Genomic DNA, 9,488 nt, shown 5'->3' with positions numbered 1-9,488 from the left:
GGTCTCTGTAATACCAGCTACTCAGAAGACTGAGGCAGGGAATTGCTTGAACCCAGGAGGCAGAGGTTCAAGAGATCGCACCACTGTACTCCAGACTGTGTGAAAGAGTGGGATTCCATCTCGGCCCCTCGTGGTGGCTCATGCCTGTAATCTCAGCACTTTGGGAGGCCAAGGTGGGAGGATCATCTGAGGTTAGGAGTTTGAGACCAGCCTGGCCAACATGGTGAAACCCTGTCTCTACTAAAAATACAAAAAAATTAGCCGGGTGTGGTTGCAGGCACCTGCAATCCCAGTTACTCAGGAGGCTGAGGCAGGGAGAATCACTTGAACTTACGAGGTGGAGGTTGCAGTGAGCCAAGATTGTGCCACTGCACTCCAGCCTGGGTGACAGAGCGAGGCTCCATCTAAAAAATTTTTAAAAAGGCCGGGCGCGGTGGCTCAAGCCTGTAATCCCAGCACTTTGGGACGCCAAGATGGGTGGATCACCTGAGGTTGGGAGTTCAAGACCAGCCTGACCAACATGGTGAAACCCATCTTTATAAAAATAAAAATAATAAATTTTAAAAAATAATAATAATTTTTTAAAAAGTAGGATTCTGTCTCAAAAAAAAAAAAAAAAAAAAAAAAAAATAAGAGCAGAAGACATAGTGTGATTATCCCCATTTCACAGATTAAAGAGCTGAGACCAGGTAAGTTGCATGGCCCAGGCTGGCAAGGTGAATGTCTGTATCTAAACGTGAGTTTACAGGCCTTCCTCCTAAATGTGCCGTGTGCTTTCCTGCATTCAGACTCTTGGCAGCTGTTAGGTTGAACCATATGAAACTGCTGATATTCAATTACTTTTGTCTACAAAATGGGTACTTCGTATGGTTCAACCTAATTGTTTGTTTCCATTTATTGTGGCATAGTGCCTGCACAAACCCCAAAGCAATGTATTTTCTCTTTGTAGTGCTATCCAAAACAGAAGGACCTTCACAATCCTATGTTTGACTTTTTTTTTTTTTTCTGAGACAGAGTCTTGCTCCGGTTGCACAGGCTGGAGTGCAGTGGAGCAATATTGGTTCACTGCAACCTCCATCTCCCGGGTTCAAGCGATTCACCTTCCTCAGCCTCCCAAGTAATTAGGATTACAGGTGTGTGCCACCACGCCCAGCTAATTTTTGTATTTTTAGTAGAGATGTGATTTTGCCATGTTGGCCAGGCTGGTCTCAAACTCTTGACCTCAGGTGATCCACCAGCTCTGCCTCCCAAAGTTCTAGGATTACAGGCGTGAGCCACTGCACCCAGCCTGTTTGACTCTTAAACAAGTTGATATTGTATACGTGATTTATTTTCTTTTTGAGACAGAGTCTTGCTCTGCTGCCCAGTCTGGAGTGTAATTGTAATGGCCAAGATTGCGCTACTGCACTCCAGGCTGGGTGACAGAGCAAGACTCTGTCTTTAAAAAAAAAGAAATGGAAGGAAGGAAGGAAGGAAGGGAGGGAGGGAGGGAGGGAGGGAGGGGAGGGAAGGAAGGAAGGAAGGAAGGGAGGGAGGGAGGGAGGGAGGGAAGGAGGAAGGAAGGAAGGAAGGAAAAGATTGATTCTCTGTGGTTGCTGCAGGGCTGACAGTCCAAAAAAGAGGTCATAAGTGTCCGTGGCATACAGCCAGCCCAAGATTCATCCTCACCTCTTGTGGCACCTCTGTCTCTATTTCCTGAGCTTCCCCAGGTTCTGTGGGGTGAAACTGCTTCCTCTTCATCAGCACCCCTCTAAAGGTACTTCCAGTTTCCTTTCCTCTACTAAAACTGGGTATTATCCTGTCTTTTATTATCCAAAAATACTTTTAGAAAGGAAACAAAATATGCTGTTGGTACTTCTTCTGTTCTCTGTATCCTTGTGGAGTTTTCATGCCTTCAGTGCCATTCTGGCAAGATTTAGGAAGGGAGTAGAGAGAGATGCACGGCACATTTTTCAACACACTCCAGATTGAGAGAAACTATACCGGGCACTGTGGCTTATGCCTGTAATCCCAGCACTTTGGGAGGCCAAGGCGGGTGGATCACCTGAGGTCAGGAATTTGAGAACAGCCTGGCCAACATGGCCAAAACCGGTGCCTACTAAAAATACAAAAAAATTAGCCAGGTGTGGTAATGCAGGATGTGTTAGTTGGGGGTGGTAGATGCCTTTATGTTTTAGAATGCCCAAGATCAGCCAGGTGCAGTGGCTCACGCCTGTAATCCCAACACTTTGGGAGGCCGAGTTGGGTGGATCTCTTGAGGTCAGGAGTTCATGACCACTCTGGCCAACATGACAAAACCCCGTCTCTACTAAAAATACAAAAATTAGCTAGGCATGGTGATGCATGGCTGTAATCCCAGCTACTCGGGAGGCCGAGGCAGGAGAATTGCTTGAACCTAGGAGGTGGAGGCTGCAGTGAGCTAAGATCGTGCCACCGCACTCCAGCCTGGGAGACAGAGTGAGACTCTGTCTCAAAATAAATAAATACATACATACATATGTACATACATACATACATGTATACATACATACATACAAACAACCTAACTGGTTTGCCTCATGATGTATTGTTTTTTTTCTTCACAAAACTTTTTATTCTCCAAGGATGCCCATCACAGTGCCTGTGAAGCATCAGTCCCAGAGACTGAGGCCTGAAGCCGGGGACTGCAGGGGGTCACTGACTCACTTGGTCTCCCCATAATCTGTAAAATTGTTTTGAAATAATCATAGATTTACTGACATTTGTAAAAAACCATACTGGAAAGTCCCAGACATCCTCTCCTTGGTCTTGCCAATGTTAACATACAACCATATGGTACGAAATACAAAAAAGAAATAGACATTGGTATGATCTAGAGTTCAGCAGATCTCATCCATTGTACATGTACTCATATGTGGGCAGCTCTATACAAAAACTGTAATAACAGTTTTATTGAAATATAATTCACGGCCGGGCGCGGTGGCTCACGCCTGTAATCCCAACACTTTGGGAGGCCAAGGTGGGTGAATCCCAAGGTCAGCACTTCGAACCCAGCCTGGCCAACATGGTGAAACCCCATCTCTACTAAAAATACAAAAAATTAGCTGGACCTAATAATCCCAGCTACTCGGGAGGCTGAGGCTGGAGAATCATCTGAACCCGGGAGGTGGAGGTTGCAGTGAGCCAAGATTGCGCCACTGCACTCCAACCAGCCTGGCGACAGAGCGAGACTCCCTCTCAACAACAACAACAACAACAACAAAAAAGAAAGAATGAAAGAAATATAATTCACATATTTAAAAAGTTGCCATTTTAAAGTGTACAATTCAGTGGTTTTTTAGCCTATTCTCAAAGCCATCACCACAAACAAATTTAGAATGTTTCATCATTCCCCAAAGAAAGCCGTATCCATTATCAGTCACTCCCCATTTCCTCCCTCCCCAGCCCCTAGCATCCACTATATGCTTTCTGTCTCTATGATTTTCTGAGCTGGACATTTTATAGCAATGGAATCATACAGTTTGTGGTCTTTTGTGACTGGCTTCTTTGGCTTTGCATCATGTTTTTAAAGTTCCTTCATGTCATAGCATCTATCAGTGTTTCATTCCGTTTTATGGCTCACTGTCTTAATCCATTCAGGCTGCTATGAAAAATATCAGAAAATGCCGGGTGGTGGCTCACGCCTGTAATCCCAGCACTTTGGAGGCCAAAGCTGGTGGATCACGAGGCCAGGAGTTCGAGACCAGTCTGGCCAATATGGTGAAACCCCATCTCTACTAAAAATACAAAAAATTAGTCAGGCATGGTGGCATGCACCTGTAGTCCCAGCTAGTCGGAAGGCTGAGGCAGAATCACTTGAACCTGAGAGGCGGAGGTTACAGTGAGCCTAGATGGTGCCACTGCACTCTAGCCAGGCAACAGTATGAGACTCTGTCTCAAAAAAAAAAAAAAAAAAAAAAGAGAAGAAAAATATCATAAATTGGGTAGCTTGGAAACAATGTATTTCTGAGTTTTAGAGGCTGGGAAGTCCAAGTCTAAGGTGCCAGCAAATTCAGTGTCTGCCGAAGGCCATTTCCTGGTTCATAGTTGGCATTATTCTCTGTGTCCTGACCTGGTAGAAAAGTCTCATTAACTCTTTGAGATGTGTTTTATAAGGAAACTAATTCAGTTCATAATGGCTCTGCCCTTATGACTTAATCACCTCCCAAAAGCCCCACTTCTTTTTTTTTTTTTTTTTTTTTTGAGACGGAGTTTCACTCTTGTTACCCAGGCTGGAGTGCAATGGCGCGATCTCGGCTCACCGCAACCTCCGCCTCCTGGGTTCAGGCAATTCTCCTGCCTCAGCCTCCTGAGTAGCTGGGATTACAGGCATGCGCCACCATGCCCAGCTAATGTTTTTGTATTTTTAGTAGAGACGGGGTTTCACCATGTTGACCAGGATGGTCTCGATCTCTTGACCTCGTGATCCACCCGCCTCGGCCTCCCAAAGTGCTGGGATTACAGGCTTGAGCCACCGCGCCCGGCAGCCCCACTTCTTAACATCATCACCTTGGGGGTCGGGATTTCAACATATTAGTTCTGGGAGATACACTCAGAACATAGGAATGGATGAATGATAATAATAATGCTCTACTGCTGTTTTTATTTTTATTTTTTGAGACAGAGTCTCGCTCTGTCACCGAGGCTGGAGTGCAGTAGCACAATCTCAGCTCACTGCAACCTCTGTCTCCCAAGTTCAATCGATTCTCCTGCCTCAGCCTCCCGAGTATCTGGGATTACAGGTGTGCCACACTGCACCCAGCTACTTTTGCATTTTTAGTAGAGACAGGGTTTCATCATATTGGCCAGGCTGGTCTCGAACTCCCAACCTCAGGTGACATCCTAGCCTTCACCTTGCAAAGTGTTGGGATTACAGGCATGAGCCACCGTGCCCGGTTTCATCGCTCTTTTATTTGTTTATTTGTTTGAGACGGTCTCACTCTGTTGCCCAGGCTAGAATGCAGTGTCATGATCCCAGCTCACCACAACCTTGACCTCCTGGGCTCAGGCACTCCTTCCACCTCAGCCTCCCAAGTAGCTGGGACTATAGGCAAACGCCACCATACCCAGCTAATTTTTTTGTATTTTTTGAAGAGACAGGATTTTGCTATGTTGCCCAAGCTAGTCTCCAACTCCTGGACTCAAGCAGTTCACCCGCCTTGGCCTCCTAAAGTGCTAGGATTATAGGCGTGAGCCACCATGCCCGGTCATACATTTTGTTTATCTACTCATTAGCTGATGGACATTTGTGTTGTTTCTACTTGTTGACTCTTTTTTTTTTTTTCTTTTTTAAGACTGGGTCTAGCTCTGTTGTCCAGGCTGGAGTGCAGTGGCGCTATCTCAGCTCACCACAACCTCCACCTCCCGGGTTCAAGTGATCTCCTGCCTCAGCTTCCCAAGTAGCTGGGACTACAGGCATGTACCACCAAGCCTGGCTAATTATATATATATATATATAAAAATATATTATATTTAAATTATATAATATATTATATTTAATATATATTTATATTATATATAAATATATATTAAATATAAGAAAGAAAAAATATATATAAAATTATATAATATAAATAATATAATACAATATAATATAATTATATATATATATTTTTTTTTTCTTTTTTCAGATGGAGTTTTGCTCTTGTCACCCAGGCTGGAGTGCAATGGCACAGTCTCAGCTCACTGCAACCTCTGCCTCCCAGGTTCAAGTGATTCTCCTGCCTCAGCCTCCCGAGTAGCTGAGATTATAGGCATGCACCATGACACCTGGCTAATTTTTTGTATTTTTAGTAGAGACGGGGTTTTGCCATGTTGGCCAGGCGCTGGTCTGAACTCCTGACCTCAGGTGATCTGCCCGCCTTGACCACCCAAAGTGTTGGGATTACAGGCATGAGCCACCAAGCTTGGCCCCTTTGTATATCACCTTTGGACACATGTTTGTTCAAATTTTCTACTTTTTTTTTTTTTTTTTTTGAGACACAGTCTCACTCTGTCACCCAGGCTGGAGCGCAGTGACGCGATCTCAGCTCATTGCAACCTCTGCCTCCAGGTTCAAGCAATTCTCCTGCTTCGGCTTCCTGAATAGCTGAAATTACAGACACATGCCACCATGCCCGGCTAATTTATTTTTTTCTTTTTTTATTATTATTATTTTTAAACATGAATAATGGAAGCACTGTGGTTTATACCAGCTAATTTTTAGTAGAGACGGGTTTTACCAAGTTGGTCAGGCTGCTCTCAAACTCCTGACCTTGTGATCCACCTGCCTGGGCCTCCCAAAGTGCTGGGATTACAGGTGTGAGCCACCACGCCTCCAACCCCTATTTCTTTAAAAAAAAAAAAGAAAGAAAGAAAGAAAGAAAAAAGTTCTGGACTGGATATAAAGATTTAGAAGTTTGGGCGCAGCAGCTCATGCCTGTAATCCCAGCTACTCAGGAGAATGAGGCAGGAGAATCACTTGAACTGGGGAGATGGAGGTTGCGGTGAGCAGGGTTCCTGCTACCGCATTCCAGCCTGGGCGACAGAGCAAGACTCCGTCTCAAAAAAAAAAAAAAAGAAAATGCTGCTGAGCTGCTGAGCTCAGGTGGGTCAAATTCTTGTCTTCACTGCTCAGATGAAACTACTACGCCAAAGTCATCAAGGATAGCCATACCACTAAGGTCACTAAATGACATTGCCAGAATGATGAGATGATTTCTATGGGAAAATACTAGTTGCATTTGTATTCAAATATGGATTATATACTTTATAGAGGATCCAAGTGTCATTGAAGGACTCACCACTGAGGAAAAACTGTAAATAGCCTTTTTTCTTCCTTGAAGGCATGTCTACCGTGGAGCAGGACTCAAGACTATGTGACATCTCCCAAAAGCAAAGCCAAATTCACAAAGCATTAACAAGTGATATACATTTTATGAAAAAAACCGGAGTAAAATGCCGTTACCCACAACACACCGTAAAACAATAAAAATCTTCAAGTGGGGCCAGGCACAGTGGCTCACACCTGTCATCCCAGCACTTTGGGAAGCCCAGGTGGGTGGATCACCTGAGGTCAAGAGTTCGAGACCAGCCTGGCTGACATGGTAAAACCTGTCTCTACTAAAAATATAAAAATTAGCCAGACTTCTAAGCCCCTGACCAAAAAAAGAAAAAAGAAAAAATTAGCCAGACATGGTGGCGTGCATCTGTCGTCCTCGCTACTCGGGAGGCTGAGGCTGAGAACTGCTTGAATCCAGTAGGTGGAGGTTGCAGTGAGCAGATATTGCACCACTGAACTCTAGCATAGGCGACGGAGTGAGACTTCACCTAAAAAAAAAAAAACCTTCAAGCAACCATTTCTATTTTCTTCAGAAAGTCCCTTGCCTATCAGTCTGCTAGCTATTAATTTCTTTTCTTTTCTTTTTCTTTCTTTTTTTTTTTTTTTTGAGATGGATTGCCCGCCTCAGACTCCCAAAATGCTTAGGATTACAGGCATGAGCCACCACGCCTGGCCTAATTTGGTTCTTATTAAAGTATTTGCTCCAGATAAATAGGGCTCTTCCCAAGGGAGTTGTTCTGTTCTTTTAGTCTTTCTGCTCTGCCACGTTGGCCTGATGGCTTTTGTCGTCATCCACATTACCTCAGGGTAACAACGTGGCTGCTCCAGCCCCAGACAGCACACCTATGTCTGTGCCCATTTATCAGGAAAGGAAAATTTTTCCCAGAAGCGCCTCTAGCTGCCTTTCCTAGGAGAAGCCTGAGGAAGTGGGCATAAATTGTTGGGCACATTGCCATGCCACATAAAATAGGGGTTTGTTTAGTACAAAAGGGAGTGAATCTCGGGGAGGCAATTAGCAATGTTAGCCACAGCTGGGTCCTGTAACGCCGTGTCCCAGTTCCGTGTCTGAGTGGTTGGAGTCCGCTCCTAACATATGCTCTTTCTTGGCTCAGTCAGGACTCAGTCCTCCTCCCTGCTGAGTCAACCTCCCCTCCAATCGCCGGCACAGCTGACTCCTCTGAATCTCTGCTGCGATGCTGCCAGAGTGGGTCCCAGATTAGGCACCCAAAGCTTTCAACAGCCATTCACGCTGCTGAGTGTCTAAGGAAGGTCCCGGAGCACAAACTGGATCTTCCTTATTTCTGGCCTTGCCGCGCATCTTAAAAATGTTGGCATGGGGCCACCACCCTGCCCAGGAGTTTTCTCAAATATGGAATGGGGACAAAGGCTCCCTTCCCTGTCCGAGATCTCAGTCGGTGGAGCTGCCCTCCTCACCTGTCCCTCTTCCTTTCTGCCCATTTACTCCTGCGCCTGGAAGGACACTGCTCTCTTTCACTTCTTCTATGTCATATCTTCCTTCTTACCATTTTCAGCCTCCTAAGTGTAAGAGAGAGGGAGAGAGAGAGAGAATGAGAGAGAGAGAGAGAGAGAGTGTATGTGTGTGTGTGTGTGTGTGTGTGTGTGTGTGTGTGTGTGTGTGTAAACAGGGTCTCGCTCTGTCACCCAGGCTGGAGTGGCTAAGTCTTATTGTCAGAGAGGAGTTTCTTCTGTATATGGTAGTAGAAACTCTGGCCTTCAGGGTCCTTGATATGACAAATGAAAGATAAAGCAATTAAAAAAAATTCTTTGTTGCTTAACCATGTTGGGATTTCAAGCCATTTTTTTTCTCTGCAAAATCCTGTTTGGGGTGGCACCAATAGTGTAAGTGCAATCCATGCCACTGAATTGTACACTTAATGGTTAAAATGGGCCACATGCAGTGGCTCACACCCATAATCCCAGCACTTTGGAAGACCAAAGGAGGAGGATTCCTTGAGGCAGGAGTTCCAGAACAGCCTGGGCAACAAAGCAAGACCTCGTCTCTACCTGGGGGAGTTGGGGGAAAGGTTAAAACAGAAAGGTTTATGTTATATATAATTTACCACAGTCTAAAAAATTCTTAATGTAATACATTAAAAACCATTGAATTACATTTTCTTTTTCTTTTTTTTTTTTTTTTAATAAAAATGGGGTTTCACCATGTTGGCCAGGCTGGTCTTTAACTCCTGGCCTCAAGTGATCTGCCCGCCTTGGCCTCCCAAAGTGCTGGGATTACAGGCATGAGCCACCGCGCCCGGCCTACACTTTCTCTTTCTTTTTTTTGAGACAGAGTCTCGCTGTCACCCAGGCTGGAGTGCTGTGTTGTAGTCTGGGCTCACTGAAACCTCTGCCTCCCCAGTTCAAGCAGTTCTCTGCTCCAGCCTCCCAAGTAGTGGGATTACAAGCGCCCACCACCAGGCCCAGCTAATTTTTTTGTATTTTTAGTGGAGACCAAATTTCACCATCTTGGCTAGGCTGGTCTTGAACTCCTGACCTTGTGATCCACCCGCCTCGGCCTCCCAAAGTGCTGGGATTACAGGTGTGAGCCACCACGCCCAGTTGATTTACACACTTTCAATGGGTGAATTGTAGGGTATGTAAATTACATCTCAAACTGTTTTTAAAATCCCAT

This window comes from Sapajus apella, unplaced genomic scaffold, assembly GCF_009761245.1.
Source record: "Sapajus apella isolate SASKATOON/1434 unplaced genomic scaffold, GSC_monkey_1.0 scaffold2, whole genome shotgun sequence".
NCBI lineage: Eukaryota > Metazoa > Chordata > Mammalia > Primates > Cebidae > Sapajus > Sapajus apella.
This window is presented reverse-complemented; position numbering follows the sequence as displayed.